Source organism: Amblyomma maculatum, chromosome 11 (assembly GCF_055883805.1).
Source record: "Amblyomma maculatum isolate TAMU_Amacu chromosome 11, ASM5588380v1, whole genome shotgun sequence".
Taxonomy (NCBI): Eukaryota; Metazoa; Arthropoda; class Arachnida; order Ixodida; family Ixodidae; genus Amblyomma; species Amblyomma maculatum.
In genome coordinates, this window is record NC_139354.1 from 118,111,182 (window position 1) to 118,125,985 (window position 14,804).

At 44.7% G+C, this 14,804-nt stretch overlaps 1 long non-coding RNA gene across 3 annotated transcripts; it reads left to right on the forward strand.

Moving 5' to 3' along the window:
• The first annotated feature begins 29 nt into the window (after positions 1-29).
• Positions 30-13,628, forward strand: LOC146174839 (uncharacterized). 3 transcript variants are annotated; one of them, XR_014701998.1, is made up of 3 exons: positions 30-194; positions 914-1,081; positions 13,366-13,628. It is a non-coding gene; the product is annotated as an uncharacterized LOC146174839 (long non-coding RNA). The 3 variants fall into 3 exon arrangements; XR_014701996.1 differs by having other exon boundaries at positions 934-1,081; XR_014701997.1 differs by having other exon boundaries at positions 960-1,081.
• Positions 13,629-14,804: the final 1,176 nt, after the last annotated feature.

Genomic DNA, 14,804 nt, shown 5'->3' on the forward strand with positions numbered 1-14,804 from the left:
GTTGGGGGCACGGCGTGCCGGCCATCCATGGTGCCGGCGCTTGGGGGTGCCGGTGCCACGGCGGCGGTTTGGTGCCGTGGCTTTTGTTGTAGTAAACGAGACTGTGCCTGTTGCACGGACGGGTGCGATCGAACTGACTGGTGTGCGCGCCATGAACAACCCTGGCACATCTGCTGCGGCTTCGGTACAGAAAGGTTAGTGCCCGGTCTGTGAAAAGATTTTAGTTGTGGACAAAGCATGCCAATGAAGGTGCCGCCATGTTCAAATTTTAGCTGCCCCTTTTGCGTGCAATGTTCGTGGTTATATGCTGTCCGCTTACCGTTCTTATTTGTCACATACTGCAGGGATTTGTGCCAAGGTATGCACTTACAGCACGCGCCAATTTAGCACGGTTGAAGGCGAGCACTGCACTGTCTTATGATGCTGCTGACTGGCGCTTGATGCTTTGTCTTCTATCAACCAGATACTCACGGCACTCGTCAGTGATTAGCTGCTTAGGGCGACGAAGCTCATTTTATGCTTTTTTCGTTCTTGGCCCCGATTCTCCGTACGCTGTTCGTTTTGATCACATCCGGTTGAAGTACTTGCCTATGATATCGCTCGAGCATCACTAGCTTGAATCTAGTGATACATATTGAGCACCAAAAGCTCGAAACTAGCACTGAACCTTTTACAGCCAAAAGCGGCAGCTATATGGATGATATTCTGCGTACCCTTGATGAAATTTTACCTAGTTTGCGTCGGGTACGACAAAAGGATAAGCTCTGTTGAGACAACAGAAATGATAACGTAAATACCGTTTAGACAACTCCATTGTAGCACGGAGACCACGTAGCGGTGCTTCGAAGTAATGAACTCGCTACTGAACTCCCCTTATGTGTGTGTGTGATTTTTTTTTCTCCTGTACCTTTAGTTTCTTACACTCTTTACTAGAGCCCTGCACGGGTTGGATTTTCCAGCCCCTTCCCTGGCCCACGTTTGAAGACCATCCCGGGCCGATGGTTCCAAGCCCATCGGCAATGATTACATGGCCCGGACCCGGCCTGCGCTTCCACGACAGGGCCCGTGCCAAACCTGCAAAGTAAGTCTGAGCAGACGCCTTAAAAATATATTGCTTAACTAGCACATAACAATAAATCAAGATGAGAGACAAACCTTGCAAAATATTCTTGGTAGAGAAGGGCACAGTTAAAGCACCGACAGAAGCAAAGGCATGGTGAAGAATATTTTGACAACACATTTTATGTAAAGCTATCTAGCACAATGTACACTTAAAAGGTATGGATTACGGGCATTTTAACTATGACTCCTTATAAGCAATTGGCTCTTGGTGCAAGTTCTTTGCTTAATCACCTACAAAAAGACTGCCCCTGGCAACTTTGCCCCAGGGACACGAGTGGGCAAGGGCAGAAAAAAACAAAATTTACGTATTCATTGAAGAAATCACAGCCACATTGCCACATCTCTGTGGAGACGAAAAGCGATAGTGTCTGTTCATTGTGCATGTGTATGTTATTGGATATGTAAAGATTCCTAAAGCAATACGCTCTTATCCGACAGCATTTATTGTAGCGTAGAGACATTCTTTGGGGGGGGGGGCAAAGCAGACAGAATTTTTATGAACAGATGGCTGCCTGCCGAGCAGTCAATTGAAGGTCCTTGTCCAGGGGCTGTTATGAGGCTTCAAATGTCCAGCCGTTAGCAGTAACACAAAGGTTAGAAGCTACCCTCTTGCTCACTGATTGCTGAGAAATCCTAAGCTGATGGTGTTGAGTACTTCAGTAGGCACGTGCTTATGCAAACGGGCTGTGTCATGCATGACAGGTTACAGCACTTCATAACACCTCCATTGTTCGCTATCGAGTTTTGAGCCTTTCCTTTTTAACTTTTTTCACTTGTGTCATTGAATGCAGCCCGGCATGTTCGTACTAAATTACTTGGACAAAACACCGAGTGGCACTGATTAAACTCTGTTTACAAATGAGCTTTCTCTCATTCTCTGTCAACATATGTATTAGTAGTGGTTTATTCATAAACCACTGGAATGATTTTAGTGCTGGAATTCCATCTCCAAAAGAAGCCATACACAGCTTTACCCAGCCTGGCCTGGTTCCGCCACTGCAAGCTGCAAACCCAGGTCTGCATGTCAAGCCCGAGCCAGGTCCAGACCCATAAAAACGGCAATTTTCCAGCCCGGCCCAAGTTTTCGGGCTGCCCGAATTCATGCTCTGCTCCACACACTTGAAATTATTTGCCGAGAATAAGTTCTCAGCAGGCAGTACTTTGGTAATCTTTGTTAGGAAGAAATTACATGCCATAATTTTTTTGCCCCGGAAACTTGGGTGATATCTGGCTTACACGACTACCTCAAAAATATCACCCAGACGTGTCCCTTGCCTGCAGTCGCTTGCTGTACAAACCGCATTGCAATTTATTTGCTGACAATATGCCGCATGTAGTGCGAAACAAAAGGAGGTCATTATTTGCTAAAAGATGATTGTGAAAGTATGAAAAATTTCAGTCACTGCTATTTTCATGGGAAAATGTCGCATGGCCTTGTATAGCCAATTAGGGCCAATTGATGAGAAATTTTTGCTCAAGATTTCTGCCTGCAGAGTAGGCACTGCTGTCATTTCTAATAGCTATTTCGTTGTTCATTCATTTGCAGCGGCACCAACATGTTCTGTTGTCTGTGTTTTGTGCACCCATATTCTGTTCGTTGCTTTAAAACATTTCTGGGTAAGTGCAGTCGAGACCGCGAGCATAGTGTTGGGCGAATTTACCAGGCGGCATGACAAAAGGAGGCAGTGTAGTGTAGAGGAATCCACTTGTGCCAAAGACAGAGACTGCAACCATGCCAGACAGGTTGCCAAGACATCGAACGAGAAGCCAGACTAGCCTATTGCCAAGAAGCTTACCAAATGCGGAATCAAGCCAAGACTGAAGCGGCAGCTACAAATGCAGCACCGGCCGATGGCTAATGCTCTTGACTTGGTTCATAGAGAGCTGAACTTCTACAATTTTTAATATTTCATAACAAAGGCTTCAAGGATTTGCCTCAAGTGATTCCAGGTAGCCCTGCATGCACAAACCTTTGTCACGGATACACCTGCAAGAAACAAATAGTGGCGCGTAATTGCTCCAAGCGATGTTCTCTTTGTTTTCCTTTTTAACTTGATACCATAAAAAGCACCCTGTGTGGCAGCACCTGCTGACTTGGTCATGTCATGTGGCCTTGTGATGTCATGCAACCTGACGGACAGTCATTGCAGTGCTGCGTCACCTTCCTGCCACTTCCCAGATACATGCCCGTAATTTTTCATGGATGCCAGATTTTCTGCAGTATGGGACCCATCACAATATTTTTTGTTGCCAGAATCCAATAGTGCAGTGTTTTGTGACTTTTTTGTCGCTTGTCCGGCAGCAAGACACATTTATTGCCGAGATATTTCGATTTGAAGTTGAAGAGGTCTGTTTTCCTTTCAAGGGATTTAGACTTGGGAAAATGACGCAAACGATGGTGTAAACATAGACTCCGTGATTCTTGATGCATAGCGAGCAGTGCAATCTAGCAGCAGCTGAAATTAAAGCTACAGTTCGCCAAAGCAGTCTATTTGTTTGCACCAGGCATAGATCCTGAGCTTGACTGCAAAGTTCTCGCAGTGAATCTTGACCTTGGCACCCACAGAGCATGCGGTGCTTTTTAAAGTTGAGGTCACTTGACTAACAGGATAGAATGTACGAGCGCTGACGTGGCGGCAAAGTTTGTAGCTAGCGAAGCTATGGCCACTGACATTGCCGAGCTACCATCACGAGTGACGAGTAAAGACTGCTACAGATGGTCTTTTTTGAATAGCAGTAAGGGGTGAACAATGCATTGTGGCAGAAAGTTAAAAGAAAAAAGGGGTACACAGGGCCTGTTTTGCTCAATTTATTTCGTTTCCTTCACTATTGTATTTCTTAATATGAACCAACTGAGCTCCCTTTCGTTCAATGCTTCCTTGGGTGTCTACACCTTATGTGGTGTACTCTAGCGTCGCTGCCCTGCAGATGGCAAACTGATGTGCCAGTAAGGTCTGTGCATGCACGCTGGGACAGCAGAAAATAGAGAAATATAAATATTACGAGATAGTTTGGCAAACTCCTATGCTTATCATAGATATGAGACATCGGTGACACTATTAACAGCCAGCAAAAGCATTCAGCACACTTGGGATGCAATCGTTTAGCGGTGAGTGAAAAATATGTGTAAAAAATGCAATTGCACTAAACAAGTAATGTAATGCGAGAGGTCTCAGCTGTTCGTGTGGCGCAATGGCTAAGACATTCAGTTAAAACTCCGACGGACTTGGGATTCAATCCCGTTCGAGGCTGGTTTTTTTTTTTTTTTTTTTTCCTTAACACTCATGCCATTTTAAATCTTACTTTTTCCAGCCTTTCTTTTCTTTCCCAGCTCCACTCTGGTCTGTGCAGGTTTATTCTGCCCAGTAAGTTATAACTTAATCCTGTGTGCATTTCATACCAGATTTCTCAATAGAGAAGCGCTTACTGAGGCATGAACTTCATCAGAGGAAAACTCTGCTGCTCCGCACTTGTAAACCAAAGCATGTATATCAAAAATGAAACCATGTGGTGACGCCAAATGCATAGCTGTGACATCAAAGAACCAAAACATGCCAAAACGAAACTGACTGCCTGTGGCACTGCCAAGCGCAAATTTTTTTTTGGCTTCCAATATTTAGCCTCTCTTTTTGCCATTTTTGAAACAAAAGTTAACAATTCAAACATGCAACCATAATACATGTCAGGCAGCCTCCAGGATCCCTTGCATGTCATTGTGCATGCATTTGCGATTTCTGTATTTCTGCAATGCCTGCATTTCTGTTCTCTTTTTTCTACCTTATAAGAGTTTTGTTTTCAGTGAAAGTGGTGTTTTTGTGATTAGGAGCCAGTATACCATCGCTGCAAGCCTACTTTTTATTTCAGTGTTCCTTTAGCACTACTTGCAGGTCTACTGCAGGTCTTTCGTATTGCACTCTGAACAGTTTTTTACCCATGCTTTTCATTAAGATTTTCGAAGCATGATGGGTTGTAGCGAATGGATTTGATTGCACCTGAAAACTTCAAACACAAATTGAGAGCCTGTAATTTCTCTTTTTTTTTTTTTTTGCTCACTGCGTTTTCTTTGCGAATGATGAATTTGACCACTTGCTTCACGAGGGAAGGCTCGAGGACGTTGAAGCTACTTCGATTGCCCGTCACTAGGCACAGTTACAGCAGTCTCGTAGCTCACTGGGTGCATGAGGTATTTGAGGTTACTACTCCTTATCGCCATAGACACCAGCAGGCTCAGCATATGTATCTAGGCATGCGGCTTCTTGTTGGTTGACCCCTTATCATTTATACTGCGCAGTTTGTTGAATAATGGAAGCGTACAAGTTGACGCAGGAAATGAAACGCCATGCAGTCCTCATCGCACTGGCCGCGCGCCACAGCGACTTGGAAATTGCCAACTTTCTGAATGTAGCGAAGTCTTTCGTTAACAAGGTGCGAACAGAACTGATGTGCTGTGATGTGGCATCTGTGGCGAAAAGGAAAAAGCACAGTCAGCGGTCAGACGCCGTCAGAACACCTGATTTTCTTCAGAGGCTGCAAGTCATCGTGAGTGACAACCCAGAGAAGTCAATGCGGGCTATTCCAAAGGAGCTCGATGTCGCAGAGTCAGCTGTCAGGCTTGCTGTGCACGAGGACGTGAGGTACCATTTCTGTGTTATGAGGAGGGCGCAATTCTTTTCTGGTAAAGCTCGGGAGAATCGTCTGCTCTGGTCCAAGCGCTTGCTAGGCAAGCTGAAGAGCCTGGAATGCTCTTTTTTTTTTTCTTTCAGATGAAAAGAACTTAGATCAAGACCAGAAAGCTAATTGCCATAATGAAAGATGGCTTTACGGAAGCGCTAATGAGGTGCCGACAGCATTGCACACAAAATTTCTGTCTGTGATGGTGTACGCAGCCGTCAGCAACAAGGGTGATGTCATGCTGCCACACTGTTTTGCAGAAGGACTCCGCGTTAATGCTGCCGAGTATGCAGAGGTGCTTGCCACCGTTGTGAAGCCCTGGACTGATACTGTTTCGAAAAGAAAACCTTGTGTCTTTCAGCAACATTCGGCTCTCGCCCACACCGCCTGCGTCACCCATGAGTGGCTGGCCAACAACTTTCAATAACCACATCACTCCCAACTTGTGGCCTCCTAGTTGTCCTGATTTGAATTTACTCGGCGTCGTTGAGAGAGAAGCCGACAAAAGGCCACATAATACAAAAAACTCTGAAGGTCGCCACTTAAAGATCCTCAGGCGGTCCAAATTACTCCGTAGCCCTTCACTACGGCTCCTCTTTCTTTCTATCCACTTTCTCTCCCACCTTCCTCCCTTCCCTTACGGTGCGGTTCAGGTGTCCACAGCTACAAGTGTGACAGATACTGCGCCTTTCCTTTCCTGTGAACCAATCAATCAAACAACTCAATGGGCAGTACCTCTAAGAACCACCTGATCCGTGCATGCAGCCATTTCCAAAGCCGAATTGAATTGGTTATTGCTGCAAGTGGCGCATTCATTGAGTAATGTGAAAATAAACAGTAAGAGAAATATCTCCTAAAGTTTGGTGAAAATATATATATATTTGCTGGAGATATTCTCTGCCTGAAGCCAACATCGCATCCTCAAATGCCTCGCACACCCGGTATATTGCAAGATATGTGGCTCGAAAGTTCAGGCAGAAATCAAAATGCAGTACTTATTCTGTATCTAATTTTGAGCAAATTATGTGTGCAAAAAAAAAAAAAAAAAAGAAAACGAATTCATCTCAAATTTTGACCACCGAGGTCTTCTTTATACGTCTGCAGAGCTTGCAAAGCTCGTAAACACGCTGGAAAATTCGATTTTTTAAAATTATTTCATTTCAATAATTGAGATTAAGACAAGCAGCATTCATAATTTTGCGATGTTTTTGAAAAGCCCACAGGTTCCAGGGCCTGGATATTCTGCCCATGACAGAAAAATTACTCTTCGCATAGAGAAGTTCTACGTCCAGATGAGGTTCTGTTTTTATGTGAGGTCACTAAACTAAGAGCAGAGCTCTAAACCAGAGCAGATAATGCACCTGAAGGTGAGGAGATGGAAAAAATTATGTTCTAGGGCTCAATTTAATGACTCTGCCCGCGTCTTGTGTATTTTCAAATTTAGCAGCTTAATTCATTCACATGCTCGTAATTCAGTGACATTTTCATATAATTCTGTAGTGTTTCTTATGTTGGTACCATATGCTTGAACTATTTATATTCACTTAAAGGGGTCATGACAGCTAAAATTTGAGCATAAACTGATTATTGCATTTCACTCCATTCACGTTAATTATAAATCCTCGAAATTTGAGATTTCAGTGCAGTAGATAGTTTAAAATAAATTTTTATTATTAATAGCGAAAGCAGCTTTGTGGTTTGGCAACCTTGGGCGCTGACGTCGCACGATATCATCCCCATGTTTTCTGCTATTCATGGTGACTGCGGCACTCTTGCATGCATGCCGTGGATTGTGGTCACTGAGAGCCTTTTTCTTTCTTCAGCAAAAATATTTCATTCCCATATTTTTTTTACTTTGGCAAGCCTTCACTATAGTGTGCAACCTTAGCGATCCTTGGACTTGTTTTAGGCTTAGTCTAGAGATTGTCGAGAAGGCCAAAATGGATGTGCTCATGCTGTATTATTTAAGCATACAATCTGAAGCACATTATTCTTACGTTTTGAGAGTTAGCTTGTTTAGCAACAAGCACTCCCATATATAAAAAGGCACATGTCCAACGTTTCCTTCCTGGTCTTAAATCGGTAACCAATCAGCAACACAGTTGATATGAATCGAAGTTCGGTTTACATCCGGCTTCTGTTTTGGTGAGCAGTCAAGGTCGACAAGTCTCGTTCTGAACGAGGCCAATTTGGGAAAGCGACCCACGGTTTGCCTTTGCAAGTGTGAACATCGGTCAATCTGAGCGGTTCCTTAATCGCACACCCTTTGCAATCCTCAATCGTGAATGGGCCTTTAAACTGCACGCTGGTCACATGTTGGTTACAGTCAGTCCGCAGTAAAACATCTTCAGAACACAGCGGGCATGTTTGTAAGCAGCACAATTTCTGCTGCCAAGAAGGGTAGAAAGGCCTTTATGACTTATTGGAGATTTAATTTACCACATGCTCTGAAGTTTCTTCAAAAAGCCGATATTTCTGCTATAAAACATTAACATTTCTGCTCCATAGCTGTTTCAGAACGTCTATCCTGCTTTCTGCTCCATTTAGCTGCTCCAAAAAGCATATTTGCTTGCTCCAAGAGGTGCTCTAAACACCTATTTTGGCCACGCACACATGGTACTGCTTTTCACGAGCCCCTGTCCAAAAGTGCTGGAAGACAATAACGATGCTATTTTGGGGCCTACTTCACGCAACTTCCGCACTCAGACTTCGACTACCTTGAAGGAAAGTCATCCTTGCCGCTTAGAGTGTTCAAACGTGGACTAGCCTCCCTTGCACTTTATAATGGCGTTCGCACCCTGACCGCCTACTTACTTGTCCCTGTGGGCCTTCTCGATGAAATCCTACAGGCCCCTCATGATGAGCCCACAGCTGGGCGTCTAAACTTTATTTTACTCTCAGTCGCATTCAGGTTAAATAATATGGGCCCATATTGGTCTCGTCTATCTGCTAATGTCACGCACTATGTCAGGAGTTGCTGCGACTGCTAACGCCACCGAACACTGCTAACAAGACTGCAGGATATACAACCAAACCAATCACCTGCGAGGCCATTCCAACAGATCGGCATGGACTTACTAGGTCATTTCCCGACATTGACATCTAGCAACAAGTGGATAATAGTAGCAACTGACTACCTGACTCGCAACGCCGAAGCAAAGGGCCAAAGGCTTCTTCAGACTAATTATCGTTGTAGAAAGCGAGAAGCACATCATAATATCAGTCGTGTAAAAAACCCACTTCTCGTTGTCCGTGGCATTGTCCTCCTTGCATGCATTAGCAGTCAGTCGGCCTGAAATTTAAGCCGATGTAACTAGTTTCTCGCTTTAATGTCAGCACAGTAGCCCGCCGCGCTGTTGCTGCCGGCTAGGAGCGGAGAAGCAGGTCAACTCCATTCCACCTTGTGTATGGCAGGGAGCCCGAAAATTCCGAGAGCACTGTGGAATCTACACTGCAGAAGTGCGAAAGGCTGAGCGTTGCTGGTGCACACGGTGCATCACGTTTGCTCTCATTATCATTATCAACTAAATGCACCGTTATCATTGCTAATGTCGTCATTGTCATTATCACTAATTGCAGCGTCATTGTCAGCGCTACTATCGTCGCATGTGAGACAACCGCCAAGCTTGCCTTGCAGTGCCAGCTGAGCACTTTGCCAGAGATGGTCCAGCGAAGTATAAAAGTACATCGTACTCAAGTGCTCCAACACCAGATGGATGCTTTGAACGCGAAGGTTGGCAGAGGAGTACGGAATTGCACAAGACGGCCTGTTGGAGATATTCCAAGCTGGCGTGGAGAGAGCAGATCCATAACCAGGTTTGAGAAGCAGAAATGAAGAGATGGCACAGCGAAGCACGGGCAAAGTCATCCCTGGCGGTGGACTCCAGCACAAAACACACGATCGCTAATGAGAACATCTATGACAACACACGAGACAGCGGACGGCAGCGGGTTACTCTGCGAGGCACGGAGTGGTTTTCTGCGCACCAGTGCTCAAGTGCAACGCAGCCGATAAAACCATACAGCATGTTGTGATCGAGTGCCCGAAACTGTGGCCCTCCCCCCTACAACTGCGACATCAGCACTGATGGAGACTCTTTCGACAGCACTTGGTCTGCAGTCGATGTCACCACCCAAAGAGCACACCCTGGGTAGGGCAGTAGAGGTGACAAAGCACCGCCTTGACTGGTGGCGTAAACGAGAAGATTGTTGAAGGACTCCCCCCTTCTTTTCCTTCCTCTTTTCTTTTTTCTGGACTTTTGACCAATGCACAGCAGTTGGTATACTTTTTGTTCTTTTTCTACTCCTTTATTTATTGGCCTAATGAAGAACTCTGTGATCCCTCGCTACAAAGGGGAGTGGCCGCATCAGCATCATGCAGACAAGGAGAATTATGATGTGTGTTTTAACTCATCCTCACGATAGACAAGGGCCCGCCGGGGTGGCGCAGTGGTTATGGCGCTAGACTACTGTTCCCAAGAATGCGGGATCGTAACCGGGCTTCGGCGGCCGCTTTTTATGGAGACGAAAGCAAGGCCGCCTGTTCTATGCGATGTCAGTGCACGTTAAAGAACCCCAGGTGGTCGAAATTTCCGGAGTCCTCCACTACGGCATTTATCATAGCAGAGTCGGTTTAGGATGTTAAACCCCGCAAACCAAACCAAATCAAATCACTGTAGACAAGATTTATGTGCAGTTCACGATCCCGGGCGTGGCGCAGTTGGTTAAAGCTTAGGCTGGCGATGCGAGGGATGCAGGTTCGATTCCCGGTGGATGCAAGATTTTTATCTTTCCGATGACATTAGTTTCGGTTTCAGGCGATGTAATTTGATTGAAAGCTATATTGTGACCGAACAAACGCCGACAGTATGAGCCATTAAAGCGCAGCTGCATCACTTCTCGAGAATTTGACTCTCCATAAGCTGTCGGTAATGCTTGCAAAGTGTTTGTGTGCTATCTTTAAAACTGATGAAGTAATCAAAGATTACAATTCGAGCTTCTCCTCACAGCACTGAAGGACTGCGTAGAAGCTCAATGATGACATCACGGACGGTAATATTTTTTTTCGTTACCTTCGCCCACACCATGCGGTGCCTTTTTTGATGCCATCAAACAATGTTTCTGGGCCTTCAGTTTTGGTAGCCTTGATTTTACTTCTTCCAACCAAGCCATTCTATGCGGGAAACATACCGGTGCCGTCAATGATGTCATTATGTGCCCCCCACGCGTCGCTGTGTGGTGAGGAGAGGCTCGATAGCTAAAGCAGTTTAAATCGCTATTTGTGCCATTGTTTGAAATGCTAGCGCGAAGATATCTTGCATGCTTAACCTGGAAGCTGTAATCATTTGATTCCTTGAAACTCATCAATATCTACAACCGGTGCAGTTTCCCTTTAATACAGCGCTCTATGTCATGCTGATGCCACATGTAACGGAAAAGGACAGCCTCAGTGTCACTGCCTACCTTCAGCGTGAAAAAGCAGCCCGACGACTCGCCCAGCTGCGCATAAAAAGCCAGCAAGGCACCAATGCCTAACGTAACCTACAATGACAATGAAAATTACAAGCCAGCAGACCGACTCTAGGTTTGGATGCTGAATCACCATCGTGGATTTAATAAAAACCATAAATTTTATGCTGCTGTTTCCGCAAATCAAGTTTACTCATCTAGATGAAATGGGCTATGGAATTGTCCCCAGATGCTGCTGACAGCACCCCAGGGGTGATACATGTCCAGAAATGTTATGTTGTGTGCCTAAAGCCCTGTTATAACTGATGGACACCGTTTATATTTTGCTTGATGTTTATTTTTGCCTACCTTTCTATTCAATGTAGAGCATTGGGCCGATGCTTCTTTGAGGGGGAAGTCATACCGCAAAGCTTTCTTTTTCTTTTTTTTTTTTTTCACGCTTCACGCCACCTGGATGCAGCTTTTACTCTTTTTGTTGTACAGTGATGATGCACAGAGATTTACCTCGAATAATTGCCACAACACAACACTGCTTCTACATTGTTCTTGATCATTGTACTTGGCAGGTTTACCTGTTTCCTTGTTGCCTTTAAACTGAGCACTGGGCATTCTGTTGTTCGATGACCAGTGCCTTTGTCGTGATTGGCACCTTGTTGCAATGAAATAAACTCTTTATGTGAATCCAGTGTGCAGATAATGCTGTCAAACAGAGTACTGAGTTCTTTTTGGCTGATAGTAAATGATGGAATAAGAACACATGGTTGCAAAGAGCATATGTAGGCTCTTGAAGAAGTTACCTGTGCTCCTTCTGCCATTAGCTTGTTAATCGGTGTGATGAACCACTAGTTTAAGAAACACTATCACCAACCAAATTATTTATTAGAACCCAACGTTTCGCGACCAACTCGGTCCCTTCCTCAGGGGCGACTAAAGTTCGAGGCCCGCAGTAGCAGGCAGCGGCCTATGCTTAGCCGATCTGAAGAAGATTGGCTATACTCGCGCCTTTTTCCAATGTGCTTCCCGCCGTCGAGCTAGCAGGACAAGAGGGTTGGTCAGCACGGAAACGACGAAGCGCCCTCACATTGTGCTCCCATACGTGGCAGGCACCAGTGAGGCGCTTGCACGCATCCTGCGCAAACACGTCTGTGTGTCGCACAAACCTACCTCAACAGTCTGCCGTTTTCTGCCGCTACCAAAAGATTGTATTCCCAGAGAAAAATAACCAGGCGTTATTTATAAAATCTCGTGCTACGAGTGCTCTGCCTCTTATATCCGCGAAACAAAAAATCTCTGTCGGCGCATATTGCAGCACAAAAATGACGCCCGGCAATTGAACTCGAAAAGCAACCCCCCTCGCCGAGCACTGCGAATGCGCCGACCACAAAATCGCCTTTGAGGAGGTGAACATACTTGATGTGGAGACCAATCCTTTCAAAAGACGTCTTTTTTCGGTTCATCCGGCTGACAGCTGCAGCAGTGAACAGGAATCCGGGGACGCTACCCTGGCTCTGCTACACAACTGGACTTCGCCACGTGTGCCTGCTACTGCGGGCCTCAAACTTTAGTCGCCCCTGAGGAAGGGACCGAGTTGGACCCGAAACGTCTGGTTCTAATAAAAAATTGGTTGGTGATGGTGTTTCTTAAACTTTTGTTTCAAGTACCCAACCGGGCGGAGTTACACCGAAGATGTTCTCTTTCAAGTCAATGAACCAATAGGAAAAGCTTTAGGCCTTTCCAATGACAGGCATCGTAAGAACCAATGAGTGCGGAGGACAAGTCTATTTGCCATATTTGAGCCTAGTCAGAGCCTCTATGAAGGCACACAAAGGACAACTTGATAAGAAGTTATCTAGCTCATTTTGAATATGTTGACATTCATCCAGCAGTAGTTATGGCTGACTGCATGGCAGTGTAGCCTAGCCTCCGAAATCTGCTTCCAAAAATTGATGTCAACATACGCAGTTTACTTGTGCAATCCGCTGGTGTTGGCAATACTTGTACTTTTGTTTGTATTTTGTATTTTCCAGTCTACAAGAGTTCTGTTTCTTGCTGTCTTTTTTTGAGACTCACTTTTGACAACTTGGAAAATCTTTCTTTTTGCAGAGTTCGAAGCCTGGAAGGACCATATGGAAATCTTTGAAGTGGCTCATCTTGTTAGTGGCAGGAATGGCTCATCTGCATACCATGCAGGTTTTTGCAAATGCACATCTGTTTGTTAGCCGACTTTGAAAAATATGAGGGCTAAGGAACCTGTTCCACATCATGTTCAAAATAGGCTGTGCTTATATGCCTAAGCTGCTTCTGACATTGCCATGGTGCTTTTGATTTTGTATACAAATGCTATCTGAATAAAAGGTGCCTATGTATTTTGTATGTTTAATGAACTCAAGCATGTGATGGCTCACATGCATGACATTGTTAATGATGATCCCCAAGATACACAGCATTTAATTGATGCTAATTATATGGGGTTAGCTGCACGTTAGCCCTGCAACCGCCAAATTAACTCCCGCAAAAAATACATCGCCAGGTTTAGTTGTAATGTTTTTCATACCATTCTAATTCTAAAACGTTTCCTTCATTAGTAAAGCATGCTGTCACTTCGCCATCTTTGTTTTTTTTTTTGTTTTTTTTTTTACCAGTGTATGCACATCGCAAACGGGGTCAGAGTAACTGTCAGGTACAAATTCTAGATTGTCAGCGAAGCTGCTGTCTGAACTACTTTACGAAAGAGCTCTTTTTTGTTGAGGCATCACCGCCACCGGCACTTTTTGTGTGTGGCACTATCATAAAATGACTCTTGTCATGCCAAAAATGTGTGCTACTGAAATGAGCATTTTTTTTCCATGGATAACTACGGCTCTGTAGAGTTGAAAATGCAATCAATGTATTTACCAAATCTATTCCTTTTTCATTGGCAGTGCAAGCAATGTAAGAGCAGGTTGGACAAGTGCCACTTGTCACTGGCAATACTGGCACAATTGCCAATGACAAATGAAGCTCTGAGATAAAGGACTAAGCCAGCATATGGTTTTGTGGATGCAGAAAGTTATGTGTAGTTAAGTTTGTACACAGTCGTCTGAAAGATTCTCAACATTTTTACAATGATTATTGCAGACCTGCAATGAGACACTAGAATAATCACTTTTACATAGGAAAGTGATGCTGCTTCAATAGAGGCAATATGCGAAAATGCCCGTATGATATGCAGCAGTATTAGTAGTGCACAATAAAGGGTCCCAAGAGGCTAAAATTGTGGCCCTCCTACAGCCTGGAAATAAAACCCCATATACTTTGCTGATATGCACAGAAATACTGCCTTTTGATAACTAGACATACGCTGCACCTACCTCCACCATCTGTGCTTGCCTTGGATTGCAATGCCTTATGTAACGTGCACGAAGGGATTGTACTTTATTTTGCAATTAATTTCGTATGTATGCTTTGGTGAACTGTCTGCAGCCGCAGGGCCTGCTTTTGAGCTGCATAGATTGTTTTCTCCTCGTGGAAGTTTACAGTTGACAAGTGTTCTGTTCGGTTTA